Source organism: Rhinolophus sinicus, linkage group LG03, assembly GCF_036562045.2.
Source record: "Rhinolophus sinicus isolate RSC01 linkage group LG03, ASM3656204v1, whole genome shotgun sequence".
Classification (NCBI taxonomy): domain Eukaryota; kingdom Metazoa; phylum Chordata; class Mammalia; order Chiroptera; family Rhinolophidae; genus Rhinolophus; species Rhinolophus sinicus.
In genome coordinates this window covers 173337379-173358065 of record NC_133753.1, presented here as the reverse complement: position 1 = coordinate 173358065, position 20687 = coordinate 173337379, and the positions used below count along the sequence as shown (strand labels likewise).

General features: G+C 33.9%; 1 long non-coding RNA gene across 1 annotated transcript in view; it reads right to left on the bottom strand.

Annotated features, from left to right (window-relative positions):
* The window catches only part of LOC141570434 (uncharacterized), a 476097-nt gene that overhangs the window by 36838 nt on the left and 418572 nt on the right, over positions 1-20687 (bottom strand). Inside the window, exon 4 of the long non-coding RNA XR_012494439.1 lies at positions 20309-20343. This is a non-coding gene — a long non-coding RNA (uncharacterized LOC141570434). The remainder of the gene's footprint in view (positions 1-20308; positions 20344-20687) is intronic.

Here is a 20687-nt window from a genome sequence, read left to right as displayed (position 1 = left end):
TTTATTTTCTTAATCTTTTTTTTAAAGAAATAAACTGAGAATTTGGTTCAGGTTATAAATAAGCAGCATCCAAGGATAAGATCCATCCATGAGTCAGCATGAGTCAGTAATTCAGTAAGCCTGGGAACTGGAAGTCAGTTGGAATGTAATAAGTTTCTAGCACTTAAATGTGAATAAAGCTTTTGAACGCCTGAAATTTCAAATGTCTGTGGTTGTCTGTTTGAAGAGGATTTTGTAATACAAAGTAATTCAGGGAAAGTTCTTTCAGACAGGACAAAAAGTTGCTACCCTGTCACATTAAAAATATTTTACTTGAGTAACTCAAACATGATGAAGTAAGAAGGTTTATCATATGACATCCTGAAGCATCCGCAACTAGTGAAAGCTTGGGGTGCCTAAAACGAATCTCAAAATAAACCTTTCATGGACAAATTTCAACAAATTTAATGTTATAAAACAAATGAAAATTTCAAGTCTCTAAATACTGCAAAATAAAACAGGGATCCCCACTTTTCTGAGGGAGGTACTACATTTTATTTCATCATGTCTTCAGATCTTTGAAGGGTATGGGCTATGGTGATGGTGGGGGAGATCTCTAACTAAATTGCTTTGTAATTCGTGTGATAGAAAAAGCAAACATCAAAAAAATAGGCAAATAGTTATTCACTACCAACGATTGAGCTAATTAACCTAGAGATGAAAACGGGGGCACTGAAAAGTTATAAATTCTAAGCAGTAGTGACGTTCCAAGTGATTAAAAAATCAGAATAATGTAGTCACGGACCAGTCACAGTGGGTAGCACACTCATTCAGAAAGGAGAGTAGCTGTAGCTAACCAGTAGAGTCTTACTGGTAAGTATTTGCTGAATACTATGGCAGGCTATGAGTAAATTCTTCTAGCAAATGAATGAACAAGTGAGACAAATTTTAAGTAAATTTACGGAGTGATGCTCCCTTTCATGTACAATAATTTTGTTCATCTTTATTTGTAGGAATTTGATCACTATCTCACAAGTGGTCTGGAAAAGTACACAAATAGTTTGGGTTGCTGAGAAATAATTACAATTTTTTCAGACAAGCAAATTCTTTTAGATGACGGTAAGTAATAATAGACTAAGGAGCAAATATTTCTCAATGCCTGTATAAAAGTGACTCTAGTGAAAGGATTAGAAATTGGCAAAGTTTGTAGGAGAGACTGAGGAAACTCAGCTAGAGTACATGCTTCCCTCTGACTTCAAGTAATAATTCTGTGGTTTGCTTTGAGTGCCTGGTTAGTTAGATATAGATAGGACCATCATTGCCGGATTCTTATTTATGGTGCTATAACTCTAAGGGCAGCAAATTGATTCCAATTTACTGATGTGACAGCTGATATCTTACTCCACTTCTAAATTATAATGTTGGTTGTAAATTAAAGCTTGAAGATCTTGGACATATTCCCAAGCTTCTTCAGAATCATGTGTGTTGTAAGCCAATGCTAAGTTAGCAAGAGCTTTATGATAAACTGTTCATCTGAACAGGGAATTGCAAATTAAACACTGTAGAGAAAGAAGTTTAGAAGACAGCAGGAGCTTTTTTAAATACATAACTATTAATTTTCAATCCGACTGATCAGATTAGACAATATGAAAGGCTTTTGATTTCATACATTATACACTTAGAAATTATCCAAGACCTATCCTATGTTTCTCATTCTTATAAACTTACTGGAAATACGATGTATTCTAAATAGGCAAAATTCAGTTTTGCAAGATAAAAAGAGTTCTAGAGATTGGTTACATAACCATGTGAATGTACTTAACACTACTGAAATGTACACTTAAAAACAGTTAAGATGGTAAACATTATTTTTAAAATGCTGGAAAAAATATGCAAAAGACAATCAAAAACCAATGACTTGTGTTTGGGAAACTCTTAAGTCCCTTCACATATGGACTATCCCACAAGTAACTTAGAGTACGTTTAGTCATGTAACATCTTAGTCTTTTTAAAGCACCCATAGTAACTTATTTCCTGTAGGTTGAATACATGCGGGTGGAGATTTTTGTCTGTTTTGTTCAATGCCGTATCTCCACTGCCTAGAACAATGCCTGGCACAGGGTAGATACTCATCAAATATGAGGCCATGTTTCTTATTTTCTATGTCACATTATTTGCTAAAAATACCAAAAAAAAGTCAATACATGAGGATAGGTATTTTTATGACTTCCAGTTCCAGAAGAAATTTAAAGTCTTGTTTTCCAGCATAATATGCAGTCCATTCGAAAAAGTGTTTATGTAGCCATGTTTTACATTCCCATAACAAAATCTCCCAAACTAATACCCCACACAATTTACTGCTTTCTGGAAATTTAGCAGATGTGCTGAGCACAAAAGCATTTTGGATTCCAACAAGATTGGGAAGGTCTAGGTCATACCTTTCCACTTTTCTTTACAGCAAGAATTCTCATAACCTTTAATAAGCCAATAAGCATCAGGAGCCCTTGAGAGAATTACAGCATTATGTGCGTCCCAAACACTTTTCAATCATAAAGCATTGTGAGTGTATGTGTACAGGAACTTGTTAAATATTTCCTGGAAAGAATGTTCTCCAGGCCCAGTGTTCCACAGAATAACAGAGTTTGGGAAATGTTGTTCCAGCTAGAAATCAAAGAGGGTTGATTCCGTGTCAGTGACATCATTTGTTAGGGGGAATCACATGAAGTTTCTACTTAGTTGGTTAATGTGGACCAGATGTCCTTTTGGATGATCTAAAGAGGTTTAAAATGTACAGAATCTCAAAGAAATCTATAATCCCTTTTTGGTATCAATTTAGCTTCTGACACTGAGATATGCTTGGAGAAATAGTGTTCTTGGGATGATTCATTTTCAGAGTATACACAGCCTCCCAGAAGATTTTTCTTCCTGCTATTTTTATCATAGCTCTCCAATATACATCTCCAAAGATCAACCGTTGTTTTTTTTCTAATATAAAGCAATTCAATTTAATTTAGTTTCCACAACATGAGACTACTGTTTTTCTGTTCTGGAACAGGTAGAAAAGCATTTCATTCGGAGTCATGTTTTTTGTATTATATTTAAAATACATCTCACAAAGATTTAGATGTACTTCCCTTTTTCTAGTTGATGTGTACTCCACAAATTCTGTTGAAATTGATGTTTTATTATGGGGTATTATTGAAACATGATTAACATGATTCATATGGAGCAACTCAAAGCAAATTATTTTGGTAAAAATAAGAATCTTTTTCTGTCTTGTTTTTAAAGGATATATGTATTTGATTATTTTCATAAAGTAGGATGCAACTGCAAATGTGATATTTTAGTTGTGATGGCGTTGTTAAAAACATTATTGATAATTTAGCATTTCCAAAGAGATTTTGCCTTTCTATATTCATCTTATCTTTTAATTATCCTGTAAGGTACATAGTATTATAAAATACAAAATGATACCGAGAATCAAGGTAGTTTAAGTGGCTTGCTCAAGTTTCAAAGTAAGATGAGCTGGAACTTAAATCTCACTTCACCAAGTCCAGTTTTGACTCTTTTTTCATTAGGCTAGTCTTACTAAAATTACAGTGTAATTCAAACAATTCAGCAGGTGTATCTGTATGGTGAATTCTTGGAAAAGGAACTGATGAATCAAAGGATGCATACATTAATTTTTTTTTATGTACATAGTCAAAACCTTTCCAAAGGCTGAGTCAAATGCATTTTAAATAGGACTTTCTGTTTACTCATGCCCTGGACAACTAAGTATGTTATGAAATGTTAAAAAGTTTTAATAAATTGTTCTAGCAATTTTGATTCCTTAAGTGGTGAGTTATTTTTGAGGAATTTTTAAGTCTTTTCATACATGTATAGTTCTGTTTTTATAAAATATACTTTCTGTCCTTTTGCTCTTTTTAGAAAGACTTTTTTCTCATTGACTTGTAAGAACTTGTACCTGAAGATTAGCTTTAATTATTGGCATATAAATTAGTATGGAACCAAATTTATTCCTATAACACTCTTCTCAGTCACTTGCATTCCGATATGTTTTCTTCAGTGGGAGAGAAGGGGTGGAGTTCTAGCTAATATACTGGGAATTCAACATAACCTGTGATCTCTTTTATCTGTGCCTTGGGCAGTCTGTAGCGTTATTTGCTTTATTTCCCAACCAATTTTCTTTTATGTCAAAATATGGACTTGCTCATGGGAAAGTGTCACATGCAAAAGTCATCTACTATGAATGTCTCAGAAGAGAACAGTTGGAGAATATTTATCTCACATATCATCCCTGTTTCTAATGGAGGGATAGAGGTGAATAGGTGGTAGGGGAAGAGAATCCAGATGCACAGAGGTCAGGTGACTCACCAAGAGTCATGGGATTAATTAGCATCAAAGTCCCAGACTAAAACCCTCTTAGAATCCTCATTATTTCTATTCCTCTCTCTCTGATGCATAAAGTCTACTGCCCTGGCATTCCATTTCTTCCTCGGATCCAAGCAAAGAAAAACAGCATCCTAAGAAGCTCCACCACATTCTTGATACGGTTTCCCATAAAAATCCCCTTGATAATTAGCTAATATGAAGCAGTCACATGAGTTTATTTGGGAATTGGCTGCTGCTGTGTTTTTGCTGTTGTTGCTGCTGCTGAAATAGTTTGAGTCTGAAATCATTATGGCTGTGGTTATATTTCTTTGGCCAGAGGATATTGTGAAAGCCCCGATCACCACAGAAACAGATGAATATTTCTCTACTCATGCTGGAAAAAAGTGAATTGGGGACGGCAGCTCAAGCTGCTGTGTATGGGACGCCTGAGCCTGTGACTCAGGCTCGTGAGTTGATGTCCCCAAATATGATGATCCATTTCCTCTCCTCCCGGCCTTCGTGGCTATTTGCAGGATCCTTTGTACACTGATCAGTCTCTTTGAAAGTTACTTCTCTACCAATTATTTTTCAAATTCCTGATAGCTTTTATAAAGAAAGGATGGGCTTCTTTTCCTATCTGGAAAAGGAAACTTCTTTTATGGAGCTAAGAAATAAATTCCTAGGTTTTAATTCCTGACTCATAATCATTTCCTTTAATATTCCAAAATAATAAACGTAATTATTGAAAATTTACAAAACTCAAAAAAGTAAAAAAAACCCACAAACCAAAACAAAGAAATCATGCAGTATGTGAGCATCCCAATAGTAAAACTGTTGAAAATGTAGTGAAGAGGTAGTTTCTTTTCCATGAATTTATGTCATAGGCTTTTAAAGCTTTGGTTTAATTAAAGGCAGCCTAACAGAACACAAGAGCAATTCTTTTAAATACTCAGCTAATATAGTATTTTCATTTGGTGAAACATTCATCTCTATGGTATGGAAAAGTCAAATATGTAATGTGGTAGGTTAGCGAAATTAGGCTGATTTCAGAAGACAGGGCTTACCTTGGCTCCTCAGTTAATTTAAGTTGTAAATCTTTCAGTAGAAATCACTTAGCCTCTTAGGCTTAACTTTACCCGCCTGTAAAATGGGGCTTGATGACCCTCAGTTCTTTTCAGAATCCATTCTTTTACGGTTTTACTCAAAAGCAAATATAGGAAAATTCCGCAACCCCAACTCCCAATTTTGCAAGTGTATGAGAAGCATCATGGACCAATTACAAGGCCTTAGTTCACCATCTCAGGAACATGAACAATGTCTGAGTAAGTGGTTATTTTCAGTTTCAGATATATTTTAGTTTTCAGAGAAAATGATTCTTCCATTGCAAGAATGCTATCTGTTGCATAGTTTAATTTTTTTCTTTTATAATGTGGTCACACTTCTAAAAGGCTTCTGGCATGTATCAAGATAGTATCTATTTTTTTTTTTTGTCAATAACATTATTTTTATTAAAAAACACAAGTTCCCTATGGAAAATTTAAACAATTCAAAAAACATATATAAAGAAGATATAAAAATGACTCCAAAATCCTACCACCACAAAATAACTAGAATTAGCTTTTGATGGGCATCATTACAAATATTTTCTGTGCATTAATATAGAGAAAAAGGTGGACAAACTAACAGAAAGGTAGGAAAGAAGCATGATAAATTTACATAGTTTGTATCTTCCAGTTCTATAGATAGGACTTATTTTATAGTATTGTGATCATTCTATATGAACAATTTTAATAACATTTTAGAGTTTAAATATACTGAACCTGATGGAAAAAATAAGAATACTGAATTTGAAGTGAAGGAAATGTTGAACTTCTGAGCAATGCTTCTTCAACCAAAAGATGGTGGAAACAAGTATGAAAAAACGTAAAAATCAAATTTTTTTCTTAATTTATTTTTTTCAATTTTATGAAAAATTGACTCACTGATATAATAAGTAAGGAGCTTAGGAATCTTATGTTCTCTCTACTCTTCCTTCCCCCATCTCATTTTTATTGCTTTTATTATCACCATTGATTTTCAAGATTTTAAAGATTTCTGCAGATGTAATTCTTACAGTTGTTTAATATTTGTTGTATGTTCAATTGATTCAATGAACATTACCAGTTATTTTCCCAAAGCCTCTTCATTTCTGAGTACTTTATTTTAATTAATCTCTTGATTAATCTGATTTCATCCATAATGTACTTTTTCAAGAAGGACTCTGGGTTGTTATATTCCCCGAGCTCTCTTATTTAAATTGTCTAACTCTTGCTATATAAATGAATTATGACCTTTCTAGATACAAATTCTGGAATGACAGTTTTTCCTCCCTGAATTCTGTCATTAATAGCCACAGTTCCATTGTATTAGCAAACTGAATGTCACTGTGATAACAGTTGTAAAGCACTCAGAACAGTGCCAGGAAAGCAAATAAAAAGTTCTATGTAAATGTTTTTTAATAAACAAAAATCTGAGACCAGACTTTAATCCCTTTAGAGGAATATTGTTTAGTCTTTTTAGATGCTTGAAGATATTTTTTGTATCTATATATATATACACATTTCAAAAAAAAAAAAATATATATATATATATATATATATATTTCAATATACTGAGCAGGATGTGCCACAATATTGATCATTCTTTGCCAATATTTTTTGGAATATGATTCATCATTTCAAATGGATTAAATTTTCTCCATTTTAGGGAATGTTCTTCTATTATATCTCGGAACACATTTTTCTATTGTATTTACTTAGGTCTTTATTTCAGAGACATCAATTTTGGTTCAATTGTTTCAATTCTGCTTCTCCTCCACATTGATAGACATCTCCTCTTTTAAATCTCTTTGTATTTTTATTTCTGTCTTGACTGATTATCCTAAACCTTCCCACATAATGTTTTTAGGCATGAATATCTTTCCTCTTCTTGTTCTTTTTATTTATTAAATACACATGAGTGTAACTATTGTTCTAAAGATGTTTCCGTAGCTCTATACTCATTATTTTTCTCTTATTTATTATCTTATCATTTTTTCTTTATTTTAATTCTTTCTAGCTTTATTGAGCTATAATTGACATACAACACTGTGTAACTTCAAGGTATATGGTGTGATGATTTGATATGTCTTTATGTTGGGAAATGATTACCACAATAAGGCTCATTAACACGTGCATCACCTCACATAATTACCATTTTTGTATGTATTGTGATAACATGTGAGATCTACTCTCTTAACAACATTCAAGCATAAAATGCAGTGTTGTTAACTATAGTCACCATGTTGCTGAGTAGATCTCCAGAACTTATTCATCTTACAACTTGAAGTTTGAACAACATCTTCCCATTCCCCCAACCCCAGCCACTGAAAACAACCATTCTACTCTCTGTTTCTATGAGTACGAATATTTTAGATTCCACATAAAAGTGAGAGCACACAGGACGTGTCTTACTTAGTCTGACTTATCTCACTGAGCATCACGGCTTCAAGTTTCATCCATGCTATTGCAAAAGGCAGGATTTCCTTCTATTTTTATGGCTGAATAGTATTCCATCATATAAATCTGGCTTTATTCTGCCATCTGTACGTGTGTTTTCAAATACAGGGAGACAAGCATATATTCTAAAGATTTTTCTGAATATATATTTTTTTCTTTTTAGTGCCCCTTCTAAGAAAATTTAGGAATAGAATCATACTGTAACGGAATTTGGGGTTCTTTTCCTTAACAACCATTTTTTAAGCGGCATTATGTCCTATCTATTTCTTCTGGTGAATGTTTATTGACATATTGCAATTTCTGTTTCACTTAGGTGTTGAGAGAGAACATTTTTGTAATCGACTTTGCTCTGCCAACTTTATCTGGAAATGCAACTGCATTGATTTTTCTTTTCTTTATTTTTCTTTTAAATTTCTTTGTCCCTTCATCCATTTATTTTCATGTTATTATGGTTTCTTTTTATTTAAATTCTTTGTAAATATAATATACTAACACTTAAAACACTAACAAATTAAGAAAATGAATTATACTCTTATTTCCATCCTTTAAGTTCTCATGCACCTGTCATAAATAACTGCTGTTTCTCTCAAATGTACACTTCCAAAGGTTGTTTATGAATAGAAAAGCTTAAATGAGTATAGCATCTAATTTTTCCCACTATATACAACACATGACATATTATAATGCTCTGTTACACACACACACACACACACACACACACACACACACAAACAACTTCATTATTTTTTACAGTAGCCTTAAATTCCATTTCATGCATATATCACAATTTTGTTTAACCAGCCTACTATTGGTAGACTTTTGGATGGGTTTCAAATTTTGATGTCATAAGTAGTACTAAAAATAGTTATTTGTAGTTTTAATTTAATGTTCATAGGGGTTTAGAAGTTTACACTTCCCATTAGCTACATATGTGAGTGTCTTAGTTTCCTATAGTTTCACCAACAGAGTGTGTTACCAAATTTCTGGGTTTTATGCTCATATGATCAGTGAAAAGTGATATAACAGTACAGTCTCAATTCATGCATATCTTGTTTTCAATGTATTTGAGCATGTTTTTATGTGTTTGAAGGCCATTTATATTTTCTTATTCTATATTCATTTATCTATTGGGTTTTTAGTATTTTTTTTAATTTCACATAGCTCTTCATATATTATGGAGATAAATATAGCACATTCTCAACACATTGGTTAGGGTGCTCTGTCATTGAGGCAGAGCCATATCTACAGGGGCATTAAGTATAAGAGCTACTGGATTAGGGCATGCATCAATATATCTCCACTGCATGTATATGTGAATGTGGGTTTAATGTACATATTAACATAACTATCACCAAGTTTCCCCCAAAATAAGACCAGGTCTCATGTTCATTTTTGCTACAAAAGACACATTAGGGCTTATGTTCAGGGGATGTCATCCTGAAAAACCATGCTATGGCTTATTTTCTGGTTAGGTCTTATTTTCGGGGAAACATGGTAGGTTGGTGCAAAAGTAACTGTGGATTAAAAGGTTAAAAATAGTTGCAAAGGCATTACCCTTTGTAATATTTTTACTGACGTATCCTCTCAGACAAGGGAAGTAAGAGAAAAAATAAACATATGGGATTGCATCAAACTAAAAAGTTTTTCACAACAAAGGAAACCATCAATAAAACAAAAAGACATCCTACTGAATGGGAAAATATTTGTCAATGATACATCTGGTAAGGAGTTAATATCCAAACTTTATAAAAAAACTCCTATAACTCACCACCAAAAAAACAAACAACCCAATTAAAAAATGGGCAGAGGACATGAGGAGACATTGCTCTAAAGAGGAGATACAGATGGCAAACAGACATATGAAAAAGTGCTCAACCTTACTAATCATTAGAGAAATGCAAAAAAAAAACACAAACCCACAATGAGATACGACCTCACTCCAGTCAGAATGGCTATCATCAATAAATCAGCAAACAACAAGTGCTGGCGAAGATGTGGAGAAAAGGGAACCCTTGTGCACTGCTGGTGAGATTGCAGATTAGTGCAGCCACTATGGATATCAGTGTGGAGGTATCTCAAAAAACTGGAAATGGAACTACTTTATAACCCAGCAATTCCACTCCTGGGTATCTATCCAGAGAAATCCAAAAAACTAATTCAAAAAAATTTATGCACTCCTATGTTTATTGCAGATGTATTCACAATAGCCAAGATATGAACACAACAGAAATGCCCATGACTAGATGTCTTGATTAAGAAACTGTGGTACATTTATATAATGGAGTATTAATTGACCATAAAGAAGAATGAAATCTTACCATTTGCAACAATATGGATGGACCTAGAGAACATTATGCTAAGTGAAATAAGATAAGTCAGACGGAGAAAGACACATACCATATGATCTCACTTATATGTGGAATCTAAAGAAAAGAATAAATGAATAAACTAATCAGAAACAGAGAGATAGAGGAAAAACTGAAGTCTGCTAGATTGGAAGAGGGTGGGGATGAGGAAGAAGGTGAGGGGATTAGAAAGCACAATCGGTAACTACAAGATTGCCATGGGGATACGAAAAATATTTTGGGACTATAATCAATAGTATTGTAAACATTTTGTAGGGTATCCAATGGACACTTGTCTTATTAGGGAGAAAACTTCAGGGACGGTGTAGGTGCCTGACCACTGTGCTGTACACCTGAAGCTGAAGCTGAATAATAATGAATGCCAACTATAATTTAGTATATATATATATATATATATATATATATATATATATACACACAATATATATGTGTATATATGTGTGTGTGTGTATATATATATGTGTGTGTGTATATATATATATGTGTGTATATATATATATATATATATATATATATATATATATATATATATATATGGTGTGGAGTACAGAATAAGGAGTAGAGTCAGTGGAACTGTAACAGCTATGTACGATGTCAGAGGGGTAGTAGATTGGGGGAGGGGGGTTATCACTTTGTGAGGGATGTGTCTAACTATTACATTGTTTTGTGCACCTGAAACTAATTAAAAAAACAAAAGGGCAGAGGACCTGAGTAGAAAAAAATCAAATCAAATCTATGTTGTTATTCATTGGGGAGAAAAAAAATAGCTGTAAAAACCGCAATTACTTTTACACCAACCTAATACCATTTATGATGCTGATCTTACCATTCTGAAACTGCACGATGAATTATAATTCCTTTTTACTCCTTTTATGATGTGATTCATTCCTTTTTTCATTGTTGAAAATTAGTTTTCCTCTGAGTGTTGCAGGGTCCATTGTGGGAGTGCTGACTAGTACTACAGAACTAGTACTGCAGAACTTGTTCTAGTTCTAGTTCTACTAGTACTAGTACTACAGAACTAGTACTACAGAACGCGTTCTAGTTCTAGTTCTACTAGTACTAGTACTACAGAACTAGGTAGTTCCCTTACAAAGGGTACATATACTGAGGGGTACTGTTAGAACCAAGGTAAGTTCTGCTCAAGGATATTCCAGTCATTTCCTAGAAGGCAGGAATTGATCTCAATCTCATAAATGATATTATTTCTAGTTTCTAAAAATATATTAGAGTTTTATAAGGGGAAGTCTGATGCACACACACAAACATATACACAGACACATCTGATGACTAGAAATTATATATCCACTTATCTATCTATCTATCTATCTATCTATCTATCTATCTATCTATCTATCATCTATCTACTTTTACTACCTATATATACCCATTAGGAAGAAAGAGCAGAATAAGGAGATAACAGGGTTAAAATAAAAAGCACCTACTTTTCTTTAAAGCCACTTGGGGTTACTTTCCCTCCACTTGACAGAATATCTTAGGCTTAAATTTTTTTTCATTTATTTTTAGATAATAAATCCTTCGGATTCTTTCCCAAGAGGAGGCTAAATTCAGAATTAAAAGTTTTATTCAGTTTAAGACTCATGATTTCAAATAATGTTTTAAAAGAAACTTTCCTCTTCTGTCAGCATGGAACTTCAGACTGGGAGTCTACAGTGGGGAGTAGAGAGATTGGTGTGGGGGGTGGGGAGGTTGGGTCAGCTCCTTCTCTTCCACCCAGTGCCACCTCTGAGGGCTGAGCTGGGGAGTGGAAGGCAAAGTAGTAAAGGAAATGAATTATGCAAGAGATGTCTTCTTTGGCTGGTACTGTGAAGTCTGAGGTTGGTGCTTTTATGTATCTATTTATATGTATAAATAGATACAATTGTCATTTCTAACTATTGGCAAATACTAGATTATTTAAAAGATTAAAAAGAACCGCTTAACAATTTAGAAAAAGTAAGACCCTTATGTCACCACATACTACAAAATAAACTTATAGATTTAGAAAGGAATGGTATTAAACTAAAAAGAACCCCAAAACCATTTAAAAGGACTAGGAGAAAAGTTATGTAAATATTTACCTTACTGAAACATGGGAAAGGTCATTCTCTGAATAGAAGTACAAAAAGACAGATCTTTAAATTATACTGCATGAAAATTAAGATATTCTACGTATTGCAAATGCCATAAAATTGATAAGCAATCTGAGAAAAATGTTTGCAAACAAATACAGCATATAGATTGATTGATAGCTCTCTTAAAAGCTTTTAAAATAATCTAATTAAAAATTGCATTTTCAATTATGTTTAAATATGTTTAATGATACAGAAAAATGCTCATGATCTATTATCAATTAAAATTGCTTAGAGAACCAACTGCCAAAAACATATTATGAGATGTTTATGTGGTTAGCTCTGTGTGATAGGATTATGAAAACTTATGTTTTCACGTTTTTCTTAATTGTCTCAATTTTCTTTTATATTCAGAAAAGAACATTGCGTTTTGAAAAATGCAAAAGACAAATAAAGTCAAAACAATTATTGATCTTAACTAAATCCATTTCAGGGGAATGGTGTAGGAGCTATTTAAATAACACATGTGTTCTCCCTCTGCAGGAAGATTGTTAGAAATGTTCATGTCTATTCTATTGAAAAATGTGATGGAGAAAGCCCATTTTATTTTTTAAAAACAGCTGTGTTTAAAAGTTTGTTTGCAATTATAAAACTATATGACTATCATTTTGTAATTACAATAGTGTCACAAGTGAGAAAAACAACACAGTAGGTTGTGTTGTCTAAACTCCATCACTGACTGTGTGTCCCTGGGTTCACCATTTTACCTTTCTGTCTTTTAGCTCATTTATTATAAAGCTGGGGTTTGAGCTGTAAACTTAAGTAACATTTGGGCATGTAAGACAGCGTCTTGACGTGGGCAGCTAGAAGTCTAGGTGCACAGAGGGCAGGGACCGTGTAGACCATCGTAACCCGATATTAGCAGGGAGTCAGATGGAGCAGGAATATGGATTAACCAAGTTTTTAGCCATGAACACAGAGGAGTGAGTCTGAGTACGCATGACTGACCTTGTTTGAATTTGTTTCTGCCTTATTCTCCATAGTCTTGTGCTTTAAGAAAATAACATCCAAGTACAAACCATAAGAACAATTTTAGTAAAAATTCCATGTAGGCATGGAGCAGGGTGAGTGATGATGCTGAACAAGAGAAGACAGAGTAACCACTATGCCCCAAAGATACATGTTGATTCATCTCACTAACGGTCCCTCCTTGAAGGACTTCACACAGGAGGGACTTTTAAAAGTTAGGAAAACACACTGTCAGTTGGGGCAAGGAAAGGAGCACAAGAGTCATAATTTTACTTGAGAAGCTTATGAGATGTGATATATGGAAGACCTTTGGAAAATACAAACTATTCTATAAGTGTACACAATGTGTATTTGCTCAGTTCATACACTGCGTGGTCAACTGAAAAGAAAGACAACAAAGGTCAGTCTTTGGACTGGCTGCTCACTTACTCCTCTTGCCGATACCATAACTCATCCCTGTTAATGCTCTGTGAGGCACTGTCTATGTAAGTAATTGTAGAAAGATTAGAGAAAAACAGAATTAGAAAATTTAAAATAAGACAAAACCCGAGTTGTTAACATTCTTCATGGTATTGCCATATGTATAAACAAACCCATATATAATTTATGTAAATTGGGTTATATTATGCATGCTGTTTGGCAGCTTAACTTTTTTGCCCAGGGTTATTTATTGACAGCTTCCTGGGAAATTCAATTTAGAGGTTGCATAGCATTTTCTTGTATGAAGAGATCATACTTATTCAACCAGTCATGTATTGATGGAAATGAATTCATTCAGCAACTCTTTACTACATTTAGCATATACTATGTAATAGGAAACTGTGCTGGACATGGTGGTACTACAGTGAGCAAGGTAGAGATGATTCCTGCTTTAAAGAACATATAGCCTGGTGCAGAGCTTCCAAACAGATGTGCGGAGACACAAAATGATGAGCCAGGAGATCCTGATATTTTTCTTCCCTGGTGGCAACTTGGCAGGGCCCAAGGGAGTAGGGGAGAACTTGGTTCGGTTGCCTGTCTGTGAGCAGCCTGTTTGGTGCTCCTTGGAACAGGGCAGCAAGTAACGAGGCGGCCTGTGGTCCCGGTAGGCTATGAGCTAGGAGTGTACCACGCACATGCTGTTCCGTTAGGACACGGTGGAAAGGTCAAGGAGGTGCTCTCCTACCTGGATGTCTTCATCAGGGGCCAGCTGCAGAGCTCACCACTGCTGTCCACTGTGGCGGAAGGCCTGGAGTGCTGTTGAAGGGGTTTATATTCCAGGCACCAAGAAACATGCTGAAAAGATCATCATGTGGCCAGACGCGGTAGAAGGGAAAGGAGGCCAAATGCGGCACCTAGTAACGGCAGCTCCAGGTAACATCTTCTATTTCTGTTTCCACGAATCAGAAAACTCTGTCCATTTCCTCTTGATGAGCTTTTTGAGTGATGCATTCAGGGAACTGCAGCACGACTGTTCTGACAATCCATGATCATTCTGCAAATTAGAGCATCCTGGATACTTTGAAGTGTTTTCTATGAAAACAGTATAGTTGGATTAAAAATCAAATAGGGTTCTCCAACAAGAAATTTCAAGGTTTTGTTTAGTGATTGAAGAAAAGCAAAATTTGTTAAATTCCTTAAATAGAAATTCAACTCTTTTATGTCCTGATGCAGAGAATCACCTGCACAGAACCAAGTTCAAATTTCTCATTTAAAAAAAATTGGAAAATATTTTTATTTGGTTCAACAATTAACGTCTTTCCTGTTTTGAAATATGCTTTTTTATCATAACTATATTGTGTAAAACAATTTTTTTTCACTCAAACTCACTTAGACAGCTATTAAATACCCTTGATTTTCTTCCAGTGTCCCATACAAACATTACCAACTTTTTAAAATCTGTGTTATAAAATTATATAGGTTAGGAAGCATGGGTCTAATCACTGCTTCTTAGCTATCTGGGATGAAAGAGCAATTTTTTAACAAAATTTTAGTCTGTAGTGGATCATTACTTTTATCACAAGTTAAAATAAGTGTCAAAAAAATAAGTGATAATAAAATGAGTGTCAATAAAAAAAGAAAAGAAAAACGAGCATAGAATACAAGCTTCTATTTTTTTCTTTAATTAAAGTTTATTGGGGTGACAATTGTTAGTAAAGTTACATAGATTTCAGGTGTACAATTCTGTATTACATCATCTATAAATCCCATTGTGTGTTCACCACCCAGAGTCAGTTCTTCTTCCATCACCATATATTTGACCCCTTTACCTTCATCTACCACCACCCCCTTACACTCGTTAACCACTAAACTATTGTCTGTGTCTATGAGTTTTTGTTTCTCATTTGTCTTTTTTGTTGTTGTTGCTTTTGGTTTATATACCACATATCAGTGAAATCATATGGTTCTCTACTTTTTCTGTCTGACTTATTTCGCTTAGCATTATAATCTCAAGATCCATCCACATTGTCACAAATGGTCCTATTTCATCTTTTCTTATTGCCGAATAGTATTCCATTGTGTATATATACCACAACTTCTTTATCCCTTCATTTATCGAAGGACATTTTGGTTGTTTCCATGTCTGGGCCACCATAAATAAAGCTGCAACGGACATTGGAGCATACGTGTCTTTATGTATAAATATTTTCAGATTTTTTGGGTAGATACCCAGGAGAGGGATTGCTGGGTCATATGGTAATTCTATTCTTAATTTTTTAAGGAACCTCCACACTGCCTTCCACAGCGGCTGTACCAGACTGCATTCCCACCAACAGTGTATGAGGGTAGAAGCTTCTATTTTTAAATTATTAAGTTCAACAGACAGGAAATTATCTTGTCAAGTGCTATAAAAGTTTAAACTTACTTTCAATTCCTTACCTTATCATGTTATGGATTCACTACAAACCAGTTTTCAGACCAACATTAGAAAGTGAACCATACTTTGAATAACCCCAATCTGTTAGAATTAGTAGATTCAAAATGTGGGCCATTAGAAGCAGTATCACAATTCATATTGTTAGGCAGCAAACAACAAAGTTTCCTGATTACTTCCTAACAGTTAATCTTAGAAATAGAATAGAGATTTTTTTAAAAATTTTCTTCTTTAGATTATACAAATCCACTTTTTTTTACTGACAGCATGATAATGTTTTGTTACTATACATATGGCTCCTAGCCTTGGCCTTCCTGTTGTTAGTTTTATGTATCTATAGAGTATGTGTTTTTTCTTTAAAAGTCATATATCCTAGCATAGTCGAAACAATTTTGAAAAAGAATAAAGCGAGAAGAATCAAACTTCCCAGTGTTAGGACTATAGTTATCAAGACATTGTGGAACTGGTGAAAAGATAGACAAAGAGCAATTGAACAGGACAGAAAAGCCACAAATATATCATCCACAAATATGTGTCCAATTAATTTTTGACAAAAGAACAAAAACAAGGGGTAGCTGGAACAATTGGATATCCATAGGCCCCAAATGAACCTCTACTTAAAACTCACATCTTATACAAAATTTATCTCAAAAATGGATCACAGACTTAAGTATAAAACAGAACATTCTAAAACTTCCAAAAAAAAAAAAAAAAAAATCCGAGAGAAAAATCTTTAGAACCTAGGATTAGGCAGAGTTCTTAGACTTGACATCAAAAGCATGATTTATAAAAGGAGAAATTGACAGAATGGACTTCACCAAAATTAAAAATTTATGCTGTAAAAAGACTCTATTATTAGGATGAAAAGACAAATTACATACTTGGAGAAGTAGTTGCAAATCACACATCTAAAAAATTATGTATTTAGAATATATAAAGAATTCCTAAAAACGCAGCTTTAGTAAAAAAACAATCCAATTAAAAATAAGCAAAAGGTAAACATAGATATTTAACTGAAGAGACTATACAGATGAAAAAGAAGCATGTGAAAAGATATTCAACATCATCTGAGGGTCAAGGAAACACAGGTTTACCAACAGTATTCAAAGAAGGAACTATGAAAAATATTACCATCATCATCATCATTATTAAAACCAAAGGCGTCATCACAACACATCTATCAGAAGAGCTGAAATAAAATAACTAGTGATAACCCTAAATGCTGGAGAGGGTGCAAAGAAATTAGATGATTCACTCATTGCCTTTGGTACAGCTACTCCGGAAAATAGTTTAGCAGTTACTTTCAATACTAAAAATTGACTTACCACATGACTAGGACATACATCACAGAGAAATTTTTTTTTTAATTCATGCAGATTCATGTGTACATGAGAGTTCACAACAGGTTTTTATTTTTTATTTTTTAATAATCCAGAACTGAAAACAACTCAGATGGTCCTTCGGTGAGTACATTCATATCACATAATACTGCTCAGTGATTACAAAGAAAGAACTACTGATACAGATAACCACTCAGATTAACCTCAAAGAAATTATGCTAAATGCAAAAAGCCAGTCTCAAAAGGACACTTACTTTAGATTCATTCATGAACCCACTTGTGTAACATTTGTGAAGTGCCATAATCATAGATAAGAAGAACAGATTAGCGGTGGCTAGGGTTTAGACATGGGATTGGGACTGGGGCAGATGTGGCTATAAAGGGGTAGGACTAGGGAATCTTGTGGTGATGATACAGTTAAGTATCCTGATTGTGGTGATGGTGACACAGAGCTACCCATGTGATAAAATTGTAGAGAATCACACACACACATACATGTATGAATAGAAAAATTTGCATAAGTTCTATGGATTTTATAAATGCCAATTTCCTGGTTTTGATGTTGTACTATAGTTTGTCAAGAAGTTAACAATAGTGAGACATCACGTTTTATATATGTGTGTGTGTGTGTATATATATATATATATATATATATATATATATATATTTCACAATTAAATGTACTATTTTCTAATGATTCAACGCTAAAGCACTTAGAGGAAAAAAAGGTCAGACAATGATGTGAGGAGAGGAGTCTGGGAGAATTTTCAAAACAGAAGCTAGATAACATGGCATTTACCAGTATAAATTATATGTATATTGACATCTCAGTTTGATATCTATATTCTGTGATGAAGAAAAATTGAAGAAAATAAACGAGGACCTACTAACAGAACGCCAAGCAGACTGGCAAGTTGGCACTCAGTTAGCTTAAGCACTCAGCATTCCTCGTTGTAAAGTTCATGGCATTACTATGTCCATGACTCCAAAAGCCTTATTGGGTAAAAGCAAGGGGACTTTCTATAAACATCCTGTTTTAATCCAAATGATTTCTTAGAATTATAATGAAAAATGACAGTGATATATTAAAGGAATGCGTACTAAACAAGGAGATTGCTTTTGAAATGATGCCTAGAGATATTTATACTTTACTCACTACAACCTGAAAGAATTCTCACTGCCCTTCAGTGATAGCACTTGTTATGGAATCACTAGTCTACCACATAGTTCCCTTTCTGGTGGACTCCCTTTCTGGTGAGTCGGTTGGAAAGCCCAGGGCTTTCTATACTGATGTGTATTGGGACCAATAGAAAAAAAAAAAAAAAAATCCCAAGCGAAATGTGAAAAAAAAAAAAAAAAAGGAATTGAAGGGAAGGGGAAAGGTTATGGTTCAAGTGAGAATAAATAAACAAACAAATAAACAAGCAAACAAACCAGCAAACTCTGTCCCCTCTTGTGAGTTTGTCAGAGAAAGCCAGGTGTCTAGCCTGCAACTCATGGGCAACTCATGGCTGCATATTCTCAAAGACAGAAGATAGAGAGCAGGCCCTGCAGTGAGAAAACCCATGGGGAAGATATGCTTCTTTAGGCATGGCAAGGCCATGCACCCATAGCACCGGGCACACAGTGGCATCTGCTGGCTGTGGGCAAGAGGACAGGGAGTAGGAATCAACCCTGAATTAAGTCTAGACTTTTTCTGATTAACCTATGTAATGACTTAATAGATATTTAGAGTCATAACTTTTACTAAATAAAGTGGATTTGTCATATTTTAAATAAAACTCCTTCAGAGGCCAGATAAAAATTATACTTGGGCAAATAATTTGTGGATTCTTAGAAAATCTAGTGGGCAATTGTATTTGTATTATTAGCTACCTTTGAGGGGATTATGAAGCAGGGGTCCAGTCAATCCACCTCAAATAGAAAGTGATAAAAGACAATTCATTTTCTTTATACTACTATCTACACTCACTGCAGAATCTGAGAATCAAAGAAAGATATGGTTTACCAGCTGTGCTCAAAGAAGGAGTAATGAAAAGACCATCATCATCAATAAACAGATATAACACCCACTGAATATATGAGTATTATGACTTCTTAGGGCTTTCCAGAGAATATCAGTAAGCATGAATGTTAAAATGTTAAAGTAACAAATATGACTATGTAAAAAGCACATCAGAGCTATTTTGGAGCAAAGTTGCCATATTCTATTGGAATTATCATACTGAAGTAGATTGTGATAAATTGAAAATGCATATTGTAACTGGAGCAACCAATTAACCAAAGAAAATAACTCAAAAAATACATAGCTAACACAATCCACTCAGAAGTAAAACTGCTGCACTGAAAATATTTTAACACACACAAAAAAAGCAATAAGGGAAAGGGAATATTAAAGACATGAGACAGAAAAAAACAAATATCAAAGCGACAGACATTAATCCAACTATATTGATAATTGCAGTATATGTAAATGGACTAAATACTCCATTCAAAAGGAGGAGATACAGGTATCTGCTGTCTATGAGAGACAAACTCAAGGTTCAAAAACACAAATTGCTGAAATAAAAGGATGGAAAAAGACATATCACGCAAATAATACCTATGAGAGAGCTGGAATGGCTACATTAATATCAAGCAAAAATAGAACTTAAGACAAGAAATGTTGCTAGAGAAAAAAAGAGCCATTCCTTATTCTCAAAAAGGTCAATACACCAAAAAGATATAACAATTATAACAATTAAAAATGCATACATACTTCAGAAGAGAGATGCAATGTACACGAAACAAAACCTGGAAAATGAAAGAAGAAATAGACAATTAAAATTTTATAGGTGGAGATTTCAATACTTCACTTTAATAATTGGTACAGTTAGAAACAAAATAAGTAAGGCTACATACTTGTGAAACACTATCAATCCAACTGACCAAATGAACATACTACCAAATGACTGAAGAATATACATTCTTTTCAAGAACACATGGGACATTCTTCAGGGTAGATTATATACTAGTTCATAAAACAAAGCTCAGTAAAAGACAAAAGAATGAAATCATACAATGTATGTTCTATGACCATAAGAGAATTAAGTTACAAATAAAGAAAAGATATCTGAGAAACTCTTAAATATATGGAA